The 13,288-nt window shown below is 32.2% G+C and overlaps 1 long non-coding RNA gene across 1 annotated transcript; it reads right to left on the bottom strand.

Annotated features, from left to right (window-relative positions):
- Positions 1–2,650: 2,650 nt before the first annotated feature.
- Positions 2,651–4,287, bottom strand: LOC143901678 (uncharacterized). The gene is made up of 3 exons (XR_013258158.1): positions 3,823–4,287; positions 3,419–3,511; positions 2,651–2,929 (listed from the first exon to the last, which is right to left on the bottom strand). It is a non-coding gene; the product is annotated as an uncharacterized LOC143901678 (long non-coding RNA).
- Between the last annotated feature and the right edge of the window lie 9,001 nt (positions 4,288–13,288).

Genomic DNA, 13,288 nt, shown 5'->3' with positions numbered 1-13,288 from the left:
GCGCGCAATCCCGTTACCGGGAATAAATACTCACAAATAGAAAAGAACTCGTTTAATGCAGTAATGTAATAGAACAATTGCTCGTGAACACGTCTGAACGGTTCGAAGGCCCGGCGGAGAATCTGACAAACGGCAGAAATAAACAAATAAACGCAACAGCTGGTCGTCAAGGCTCGACGTCACGCAGCGCTTCGCGACTGCTTTTCGGGCCTCTACCGGGCGTCTCGGCACGGGCGCAACAGTATTAAGGCGCGCTTTTCAAAAAAACTCGAGACAATCGACTTTGAAGAATTCCGAGCGCGCTATGTACACAGAATTTTCATTTTAATGTAAAATTTATTAAATCTATGCTAATTAATATTTAATCGTTTTCAATTTCGTTTTCAATGAAAAACTTACATCTTCTTATTTTGAATATTGGTACAAAAATGAAAAACGTCAGGTAGGAAATAAAATGGTTTTATATTTTTAAAAATTACGAGAAAATACAGCGCAAAAATGATATTAATAAAAATATTGTTTAATTTTTAAAAGTGAATTATATGATACGAAATATATAGTTTAAAATATATTGTATACAGTCGTTTTACACGTCAATATTGCACGAACCAGGATGATAATCATCGTAAAAGCAAGGGAAACAATAAGTTTCACGGCATCTAGCACACCATAAGAACGCAGATATTTTACAGGCGCAAGGTTTTTTTTAAATGTCTATTGGAAAACATACTTCATTGACGTTAATGACGTTCATAAAAATGTCTCTGTCATCACAAAGGTTTGAAGCGAATCGCCACGCGTATCAAATCATGTTCTTAAAGATTGGAGAGAACAGCAGGTGATGTACAATAGATTGAATTTTAATGCAATTTTCTCGAGAATTAATTAAAATGCCTGTAAAATATCTGCCTGTAAAATATCTGCGTTCGTACGGTGTGCTAGATGCCGTGAAACTTACTGTTTCCCTTGCTTTTACGATGAATATCATCCTGGTTTGTGCAATATTGACGTGTAAAACGACTGTATACAATATATTTTAAACTATATATTTCATATCATATAATTTATTTTTAAAAATTAAACAATATTTTTATTAATATCATTTTTGCGCTGTATTTTCTCGTAATTTTCAAAAATATAAAACCATTTTATTTCCTACCTAACGTTTTTTATTTTTGTACTATTATTCAAAATAAGAAGGTGTAAATTTTTCATTGAAAACAAAATTGAAAACGATTAAATATTAATTAACATAGATTTGATAAATTTTACATTAAATGAAAATTCTGTGTACATAGCGCGCTCGGAATTCTTCAAAGTCGATTTTCTCGAGTTTTTCTGAAAAGCGCGCCTTAATACTTTGGGAAATTGATGTCCGAATGATAACTCTCAAGTACAGTAAGTACGAAAAAAAACAAAAATCCGTTAGCCTGAAGGTCCCCTTGTTAAATCTATGTTACTTACTTATAAAATACATTTGGCAGCACGCATAAAAAGGAAATCTATTCCATTATTGTAACACATACGTTGTCATTTTTTCTCGTTATAGATTTTAATATCACGCTCAAATGCACAGCCATATTGGATATACATTTAATACTAAGCAAGGAATTAAACAGAATTGGACGGATCTAAACAGAATTAAACAGAACTTTTGTTTCCACCGAATAAACTTAAATCTATGTCACTTACTTATAAAATACATTTGGCAGCACGCATAAAAAGGAAATCTATTCCATTATTGTAACACATACATTGTGTCACTTTTTTTTTTGATTATAGATATGAATAAGTATCGCGCTCAAATGCATATCCATATTGGATATACACTTATCTATATTAATTATTATTCTTGTAAATTCGCCTATTTTGCCTTCGTCTAACTTGTCTGACTTTTCTTGGAAGAAAAGAAGATTTATTTGTAGTTGATGAACTGTCGATATTCCTGTAACAAAAAAATATATCATTTCTTCTCGCATATGGAATAATTATTGTGGTATTATATTACGTTAATATACACTGACCACAGGTATTAAATGCTTTTTGAATACAGAAGTGCTACTTCAATAAGTAATCAATATAAAAAATCGTTACGAGTCTCTATTCAATAGCCAAACTAGGAGCGTCCAAAAGCTTTACATTTTAATAATTGTAAAGAATTCAATGTCTGTAGTTTACTGTATATTACATTATATATATTAATACATTAATAGAGCCTAGAAACAGCTTAAAAAAGTTTCAATTTCAAGTTAAATAATAAAATAATTATAAATGTAAATTTTTCTGTATTAAATTTGTAACGTGTTTTGCAGAAAAAATGTCATTTTGCAACAAATTCTCTTATTAAAATTATGCATTTATATGTTTTTGTTAATCAGGTTTAATAACGTTTACAGTACTATCTAATTCAAAATGTTTTTTCTGTTTGCAATCTTAACATTAAGCCTACTGTGAGAACCAAAGAGAAATCCGAGAGCAAACATGCTACATACTTTTTTTACGATATCTATATAAACGGACATCTATTTTTCAATACTTTTAGAATTGTCATTAATATATGTCCATCTAATTATTTATAAATCAAGAATATAGAAATATGTTATAAGTCTCATGCGTTTTTTACTTACCTTTCTTGAAGATACAATTAATTTGATGCAGTTATCATACAATAGGTTACACATTGGACATCTTTTGTGTATTAAATTATTACTGCAGCTCTCACATACACATAAATGTCCACATGGTACGAATATATATAATGCTTATTCACTTAAGCATATGATACAGGTGCCTGCTGATCGTGGCTCTTTATTATTGTCAATAATACTTTGTACATCATCTATTTTATGATATGTTTTTTCAAGAGATGAAGTATTCTCTTCCAAAAAAGAGTAATCATTTTCTGGTATTCTATAAATTTTTTCATCATCTATAAAGAAATATCAAAATATTTATTAAAAAAGAAACAAAACGAGTTATTTTTATGCGAGTAATTGTAAGTAAATATTATTTATACTTAATAAAAATGAGTTATTTATACTTTATACAAATGAGTAGCATATATCAATTTTTAAATTTTTTTCTAAAAAGAATCTCAGAAAAAGTATTATACATACATAATTACATACAAATATATATAATTATATATATTTACATACAATTCTCATATGTTCATGTTATATACGAATCAAATTATTTTTTTCTATTATAATATTTAAGTTCATTTTACTTTAATTCATAATAAATGCCAAATAAGATATACTGTGCTAAAGAATATCTTTTAAATTAAATATGTTGTAAAAATTTTTTTTTATTTATATTATAATTTACTTTAACAGTCAAAAATATTATTCACTCGCTTGAAAAAATTACAAAATTAAGTTATGACAAATATAATGCAAGTAAAATGCAATTTTACCTGAGATTTCAATGAATGGGAAAATATCTTCTTGTCTGAGTAAACTATTAGGAGGACGATGCCGTCTTTGATTTTGAGTATATGTTGTTTCAGCTAAACATAGAATAAATAATAAAAATATAGTAATTTTACTCATTTAGAATTTAATTTCTTAATTACAAAAATATAAAAAATCTATATTTGAATAGAAATAGCATTCAGATATAGCTATAAAAATTATTTTTTTACTATTAAAATATTTAGATGTATATTTTAACAATTTATAATAAATGTAAAATGAGATATACAACGTCAAAAAATCTTTTAAATTAAATATTTTGTTGAGTTTTTTTATTTATATTATAATTGACTTTAGCAATCAAAGTATCACTCACTTGCTTGAAAAAAATTAAATGCAATTTTACCTGATAATTCAATGGATGGAGAAATATCTTCTTGTCTCGGTGAACTATTAGAACGAGAACGATGCCGTCTTTGATTTTGAGTATGTGGTTTCAGCTAAACATGGGATAAATAAGAGAAAAGATAGTAATTTTACTCATTTAGAATTTAATTTCTTAATTACAAAAATGTAAAAATTCTCTATATTTGAATATAAATAGTGCTAAGATATAGCTTTAAAAATTATTTTTTATGTGCTGTTAAAATATTTAAAGAGGTTGGCGTGTTGGACGAAATATAAGACAGGTCAATAATCTATACAAACATAATACGAAAGTTAATTATATCAACAATATATAGAAAAAATTGTACTGACTTCTATCGTTCCGTTTTAAAAATATTAGTTTTAAAAGTTACAGAAATGTGTATATATATATAGATATATCCTTTATGTAAATATCATCATATCATGTATCTCTTTATCCTATACGGTAAAAATAAATGAAATTTGTATGTTACACTTCTGCGACATTGAGAATTGCAATCACGGTTTTTTAATTTTTTAATCTTAATATTTTCAATTTTGAAATAAATTACTTAAACAATATATCATAGTATAAAAATGTATAAAAAAAAAGATAAAATTGCAATTTTACGTTTTTTCTTGTCTCAATGATAACATATTTATGAATCATTTCTGAGATCAGCTTTATACTGTTTAATCATAAAACAAAATTATATATATATAGGCGACCGCGCCAACCTCCTTAATGTGTTATATAAAATATGATTTTGTAGAAAGTTCTTTTTATTTATAATTTACTTTAACAGTCAAAATTATTATTTACTTTATTAAAAAAATTACAAAATTAAGTTGACAAATGTAATGCAAGTAAGTAGACCTAGCATAAGTTCCATTGAAATTTAATCAATCAAAATAAAGGAAACTAACTTCAAGTTTAGTGAACTTTGCTCTAATTAGTCAAATTTCAATCCAATCTCTTTAATGCTGTCTTTAATGCTAGGTCTACAATGAATGTCTTTAATGCTAGGTCTACAATGGGAGTCGCAAAGTCGCGAGTCGCAAAATTGACAGTCGATTATTCTCCTCAAATTCGATTGTGATTGGTCAATTCTTGCGACTCACGACTTTACGACTCGCAGACCTAGCATTAGATGTCACAGTTGATTGGTTACGCAAATATTTATTACGTAAATTTTGTCACGATGAAATCAGAATATCACGTAACATACGCGATACGTACAGGTATTTTCCGCGTAACGCGTAACCGCGTAACCAATCACAAGCGTTTCGCATTTTCGGTTACGCTTATTCGCTTTTGATTAGTTACGCGGTTACACGTTACGCGAAAAATATCAGTCCATGTGACCGCACCCTTAAGCTGGTTTCACATGGGGCGTAACTTGCGTCAGCCAATCAAATTGTTTCATACGCGTATAGTAGCTGAGACAAGTTACGCATACGCATCTTACGCCCCATGTGAAACCAGCCTTACTGCTTAAGTTTTTCTATGTGCCACGGTTTTAAGAGTCTGGAAACTGAGTGAACTCACGTGTATTGGCTTTGAAATAAAATGGCGAGAGCCAATAGAATTATTCTAAGCTTTAGGTTAAGGCCAGTTAAGGCATAAGTTCATGCATACGACGATACGACCCACTCATGCCCCACCATGTTCCTAATCGCTCCAACGCACTCCAAAAACTTATAAGCCATTTTATTATTCAGCTTAAAGGCCATTGCACGTAACAAAGTTTTAGTCATAATCGTAAGGCCGTAAGAAAATAGAGCAATCACACTTGACTATTCTTCAAGCGCGAGGAGAATAATCGACTATGATTGGTATATTTTCTTACAGCCTTACGATTATGACTAAAACTTCGTTACGTGCAATGGCCTTAAGGCCATCGCGCACAAAATGTATAGCTTAGCATAAGCGTAGCGTAAGACCGTTAACCAATGAGCATCCAGCATAAAGTCGCCATATTAATTTACATAAGATGCTCATTGGTTCAGCGGTCTTATGCTATGCTTATGCAACCTATGGAATTTTGTGTGCGATGGCCATTATAAGCGGGGAGCACATACTTCTGCACAACGAAAAATGCGTAAGCATAACAAAATTGATTAGTCTATTTCCTTATGCACATGTGTATGGACCAATCAATTTTCTTATTCTTACGCATTATGCGTTGTGCAGAAGTCTGTGTTCCCCGCTTTATTCTGCATCTTTGCTTGCCTTGCACATCATTGTTGTGCCTAACCTCTCGTAAAATTATTGTGTTGTAAATACTGTGATATTACTTATATCTCAGTGGTTGTACATACATAATAATGTATATCCTTCCTCTCGCAAGATTTGGACAAAATCAATTATGGCCAGACTCTGTATAGAGGGTCTGTAAATATGTTAAGGCTCCTGGTCCCTCAGCCGTGAACTCCGTGTTGACAGTAGCGACATAGCTGGCAGCGGTAGGAATAAGAACTCCTACGACTCTTACAGAGTACCGCATGATAAGCAGTGCTGCGATTTTGTGCCCCGGCACGCTAGCGAATTTCCCCCTCCACTACGCACACAAGTGACGCTCGGTCTGTCGGTGTGTCGGCAGCGCTCGGCCGTGCCGAGCGAGAGGGAGAATATCACTCCCTCCTTGTCGCTCTCACTTAGCTCGCGCGACGATGTTTTTACGCTGGAACCGCCTCGGCGAGAATTTATCGCTGTTCGCCAGAGTAACCGGCGTGACGCCTGGCTCACGGGATCTTTCGGAAACGGGCGAAGGGGAAGGATTCCTTTGGCGGTGCGACGTGACGATTGAGAATCAGATGTCGAATCGATCATGCATTTTCAAATATATAATGTTTATCATATAAAAATAAATAAAAAAATTTACATCTATAATTGTAAAATATAGTACAGAATAGATATGAGAAAAATTTCCATCCTACAACGTACATATTACTTCTATAAGTGTACTATTCAACGACACATTTAATAAAAGCAATAATATTAAATTACTATTTAAAAAATAAACATTAAATAAAAATTAACAGCAATAAAAACTGTAATCGACCCTACTAGCCATTGTAATTGTCATGACAATACGTCTCTATATGACTATTATTTCGTAACAGAACGTTAACAGAAATAATATGTAATTTGTTTTTTAATCGAGATATAAAAATTGGACGATTTCGCTTCTTCTATGAAATCGTGTAATTAAAAAAATTTTCGTATTGCTTTTTTGAAGATAAGGTGAAGTACGTAGGGCTATATATTTGTGTCACAAAATATATTTGTTACAGAAAAAATTAAATAAAAAATTGCACACATTATGAGTAACATAAAATGTGGTGTAAAATAATATAAAATTTTATAAAGTGAAATACTGTAAATGTAATGTTTTATTAATAAATGAAATACTTTTTTATTACTGTATTACTAAATGACATAAAAAATCTAAAATTGAAAAATTTTCATATACTTATTTTCGCGGTATATCTGTATGTAATGATTTATATGTTTCAAAAGTTTGCAAACTTTATCTTCGAAAAAGCAATACAAAGCTAATTTTTTTAATATTACACGATTTCATAGAAAAAGCGAAATCGTCTAATTTTTATATCTCGATTTAAAAACAATTTACATATTATTTCTATTAACATTTCGTTGAGCGATTAAAATCATATAATAAAAGTTGAGATAAATAACTAATAAAAAATAATTTTCTAAACGTTTATATATTTTAAATGTTACATTTATTTCCATTAAATCGTCATAGAAACATAAAGCTGTTCTACACCGTGAACAATACATTAATTCATACTACAAGTTTATTATAGAGAAGCATTGCAAATTGGATTATCTATAGATAAAATAATATATACATTCTTTATTTGTTGTTCATGACTTGTAATAGTCGGGATTTTATGATAATTTATTCGAAATAAATTATATAAAGAGAGCAAAGTTTTATTAAATTGTACAAACTTCTTTATTTTTTAAAGTAAGAAATAAAAGTATTACAAAATATATATATATTTTTTTATATAAACAAAATTTTATATGCAAAAACCGACCCAGATACACACAATATATACGCAAATCTTGCTTTTTTTTGCATCAATTTGCTGTCAGGATATATTCGCAAGCTTTGTTAGCAAAAAACGAATTTATTACTTACACCATAAACATCGAATTTGCCACAAATTTGTGAACGAGTTTGATAATAATTTGCTATCAATTTACTTACTGGATAGTAGATACCCTGTTGTAGTACACACGGATTGCAATCATATCTATCCATTAGAGATTAGCTATTTTGTGCTCTAAACGGTAAGATATAAATGCACCCATGCGCACATATCAGTAATTCACTTAATTTGCACGATTTCTTAATGTGTCCATGTACCCAGTATACATCAAGGATACATTAATGCTTGGGGGTTTGTTAAATCAAATTAACCAATGTGTTTACTTAATATGTCATTTCAAGTAGCAGCGTATTTTTTATTGCTAAGATTTACTGCGCGAAGCAGAATGCAGGTAGGTGAGCTGAGCGTACATTTTATTATAAACTGCGCTCAACGCAGAATGCATTTTCACAGTAATCACTGCGCTTAACGCAGAATGCATTTTTACAGTAATCACTGCGCACAGCGCAGAATGCATTTTCATACTAATCACTGCACACAGCGCAGAATGCATTTTCATACTAATCACTGCGCACAGCGCAGAATGCATTTTCATACTAATCACTGCACACAGCGCAGAATGCATTTTCATACTAATCACTGCGCGCAGCGCAGAATGCATTTTCATACTAATCACTGCGCACAGCGCAGAATGCATTTTAACATTAATCATTGCACATTGCAATTAGTTTCTTAATTTTCCAGTCCAATAAGTTTTCTATTATTTCAGTTTTTTTAATGTTTGTCTTACATTTGTTTTTATGTATTTTTATTTATCCATTATTTTTTTTCTATCACTTTCTGTCTCTGTGCTTCAATTATGTATTCGGGATCACGGATTGGCATGTTTCTCTCCCGTCTTGGATCAAGTAATTCCGGTAGTACACAGTTTTCATAAAATTGCACTAGTTTATCAACCATATTTTTCGTCCAGAAGATATCATCGCGTACAATCTTTTCCATTTTTAATCCTAATGGTGTTCACAGTGCGAAGATGCAGTACTGTCGCTGCGTTATATGCAATTGTCCCTGAATTTTATAATAATATATGTGACTGCGTTTCATTTTCTCATCTTTTCCATTTTTATACAATGATCGCAGATTCGAAACATTTGATTCAATGGCATCTTCAGGTGTTAAAAATCGTGCTGCAAAAGGACACTTTATCTCCACAATTCCATCATCTTCTATTAATCCATCTGGCGAAGCGCCTAAAAATGGTATTTCAGAATCTATAAATAATCCGCAACGGTTAATACTAATGTTCAGTGCATTTTCAATGCTTTCACGTGCAACGTCTTCGTTTTTTGTGCCGTATTGCACTGATTTCACATTTAGTTCTTGTGAATATATTATTGATTTTACTCTTGATGCGCAAGAAGTACTCTTTCTCATTTTACATATGTGTCCAAAGTGAGAAGCGGTGATCATTTTTGAACGATAATATCGCCAAATACCGCTTGCTGATTGTTCCTTAGTTTCTTCTTCTATTGCTATTCGCTTCATTTGCCAATCTTGCAGCATATGCATGTGTTGCGCTCTTCTTAATTCCATTTCGGCTGATGTTGCATCAGGTTTATCAGCCTGCGGACCATAATCTTTGTCTGCCACTGCACGCTTTTTATTTTGTTGTGTCGATCGTTTCTTTGTCACGCCACGCGCAGCTTGTGCACGTTTTTTTTCTAATTTTCCAACTGCTCAGCTATTTCTCCTGGTTTTGTTCCCAAAACATAGCTTAGGCGACTTATAGGCTCGTTAGTGTTAAATGCGACTACTGCAGCATTACAACGCGCTTCGTATGATCCTCTTAGACCAAAATTTATTCTTTTTCCGCCAGTACATTTTGATATAACAGAGTTAAAAGTTTCTACTCTGTTACTGTCTTTATCCTGTAATAAACTTTTAGCATTCCAACTAATACATTTCAATGCATTCTGCAGCTTTTCATACAATCCACACTTTTTCAATTGTGGAATATAATTTTCTTCGTTTTCTTTCTGCGATCCATCGCAGAAATATCCTATTTTTGCGCATTCATTATGTTCGCCAAAAACGTGACTTATTATATTATTTAGATCCATTTTTAAGGACACAATTTTTTGCTGCATTGTGCTCTGCTCCTCCAAACGGTACTGCACAGCTTTTGTCACAGCTGTTCTAATTCGAAGTACACGACTGCCAATAATATTTCTTAATTTTCCAAATCGTCCTTTTGTTTTTGCAATTTCTTTAATCTTTGTCGCCAAATTGCGCAGTAGATGATTTCGACATTCAATTTTTTCTATAAAAATATTGGGGTACGGATTTGTCTGTATTATTTTTTTATAAACGCTGCTATCTCCGTCCGCTATAAATGTCGAATAAATTAGTCCGCGCTTTTCTACACTTGTCTTAAATCCTTCTACAATTGTGTCAGCTTCCATGCTTGTTGAACTGCAATCTCTACCCCAATTTTTGTAACATTTATGTTTTGCAGGTTCTTTTTCAAGTTTCTCTGCTTTTACACAAACTGCACAATATTTATTTCTTACAGACATGTGCAGCACTTTACCTGTTCGTGCACCACATATTGTGCCTACACCTGATAGAGAATCATATCGTCCTGTTCTGTATGATCTTTTCATCCAGCTTTCATCACCTGTAACTGCTATATGCGGTATTCCATTTATTACTTCATTGTGTTGTAATGCTAACTCACGTTCTTCATTCGCAGCAGCATTCATGCTTTCTTCAGCAGCTTTAGCGAAGGTTTCGCCAACAGTTTCATGTATTTTTTCGTATGTTTTCCTTCCCATGCATTTAATATTCATAGCAGCGCAACTTTCTTGCAACTGTGTAAATCTGTACCAGGTAAATCACAGTGATCTCTAAATCTAAGCCTATCGTCAATCATTATACCTAGGTATTTCATCATTTCGACACGCTCTATCTCAGTTCCATCTAAGCATGTCAACATAATATTACCTCTTAGCTCTTTTCTTACACTTCTAATTATCATATATTTCGTTTTCCCTGCATTCATTTTTAACTTATTTATATTCATCCACTTTTCTCTCTCTCTCTCTCTCTCTCTCTCTCTCTCTCTCTCTCTCTCTCTCTCTCTCTCTCTCTCTCTCTCTCTCTCTCTCTCTCTCTCTCTCTCTCTCTCTCTCTACTATAACAAACATCGAATTCATTTTCCTTTCTAGTTCTGCGCTACTTTCTCCCTCTACATATATTAAAGTATCATCGGCAAACATTTTTATCTTACACTCTTCTGGACAGACTTTGATTATATCATTTATGTAAAGTATAAATAACAAAGGTCCCAATACAGATCCCTGTGGAACTCCATATTCCGTTGCCATTAATTTTGACCATTTATTATTAAATCTCACCTTCTGAGTTCTATTCGTTAGATATGAATTAAACCATTCAAGAACCTTACCTCTGATTCCATATTGATATAATTTTCCTAGTAATCTTTCCCTATCTACTGTTTCAAACGCTCGCTTCAGATCCATGAAAATTACCCCCACCATTCTCCCTTCACTAACTATCAGTTTCCATTCGTCTATAACAGTTTGTATCGCTGTTTCACATAAATAGTGCTTTCTAAAGCCCGATTGATATTCAGTTATAATACTATTATTTTCTAAATATAATTCAATTCGCTCTTTTACTACTAATTCTAGCACTTTCTCAAATATAGGTAACACATTAATAGGCCTAAATTCACTCGCCTTCTTGGCTTTATCTACTTTTGGAATCGGTATTATTGTAGACGTTTTCCAACTTTCTGGACAGCAACCATCTCTCAGAGAGTTATTTATTATATCAACAAATTCCTCTTTTATTACGCAAAACGTTGCTTTTAATATATCGCTAGTTATTCCCTCTTCCGTACCTTTCTTTTGTGGCAGTCCCTTAACAATTTTCTCTAGCTGTTCTATCGTGATATTCTCAAAATTTTCCATAGTTTCCATATTTTCTATAGGATAAATAATTCTTTTACCTGCGCCTGTAGGCTTATCCTCGATTATAGATTTTATTATACTATTAATACTCTGCATATAATATAAGTTAAATTTATCCGCTATATTGCACCTTGTTGTACTATAATCTATGTTATCTAATATTTCAAAATCTATATCTTCTATTTCTTTTGCATATACTGGCTCGCCTCTAATAATTTCTTTTAAAGTTTTCCACATAGTCGTAGGATTTTCCTTATTAGATTTCCTTATATATATATATATATAGAGAGAGAGAGAGAGAGAGAGAGAGATTGATTGATTGATTGATTTTTATTATGCCCAAGCAATAGCTAAAGGGCAAAGAATGAATACAATATGCATTGAATACATGTAAATAGAACATGTTCATGTTCATGCTCTCTCCTAAACAATACACACTTAAAACTAACTTACAACTAACTCGCCTTAAAAATTAACGCAACTTAAAATTAAGAGAATAACGCCACGAAAAGAAAAGCAAATAACTACAAAGAAAAAATACAATAATACAGCAATTCACAAGAACAAAAGTCCAAAGGACCCACTACTCAGATTCAGACGAAAGCAAATACTCACGAAGAAGGCTTTTGAATAATGCAAGAGAAGATGCGGATGTAATTTCATCGGGAAGAGAATGCCAAAAATATATGGAAGAAAGTTGGAAGGAATTTCTATAGGTGACCGTTCTGTGAGGAGGAATATGAAAGATTTGAGGAGACAAAGCAGCAAGTCGGTCAGATCTTCTGAGTAATGGGTCGAGTGGAGTGAAAAGTTCACTTAAGTACAAAGGTGAAGACAAATAAAGTATCCGGTACATCTGACACCCGAGAAAGTACCGCCTTCTGTCTTCCACCAAAAGCCATCCCAAGCGACGCCTATACTGAGTAATATGCTCATCCCGCCGCAAGTTATATATGAATCTGATGCAGCAGTTCACTAGTCTCTGTAATCTGGTGTTCAGTTCATCACTCAAGCCATGATAGACTAGGCAACAATAATCTAAATAGGGTAGAATTAACGTCGTCACAAGCTTAATCCTCAGCTCAGTAGAGAGAGAGTTTTTATTGAATTTCAGCTTGTGTAACGCCCAGTGAACTTTTTGCGAAACATGCATGACATGCTTCCTCCAAGAGAGATTAGATTCAAACCAAACACCAAGATTTCTCACCTCACTAACAAATGGTATTTGTATGTTGTTAATAATTATAGGAGGAAGAAGGTTGAAATCAAAGTTGTTGACATTTCTACTACTGCCAAATATTATAACTTTAGATTTGGCAGGGT

This window comes from Temnothorax americanus, unplaced genomic scaffold (genome assembly GCF_048541705.1).
Source record: "Temnothorax americanus isolate GAGA-0224 unplaced genomic scaffold, ASM4854170v1 Scaffold35, whole genome shotgun sequence".
Classification (NCBI taxonomy): domain Eukaryota; kingdom Metazoa; phylum Arthropoda; class Insecta; order Hymenoptera; family Formicidae; genus Temnothorax; species Temnothorax americanus.
The sequence above is the reverse complement of the archived record's forward strand: the minus strand, read 5'-3'. Positions and strand labels throughout refer to the sequence as shown.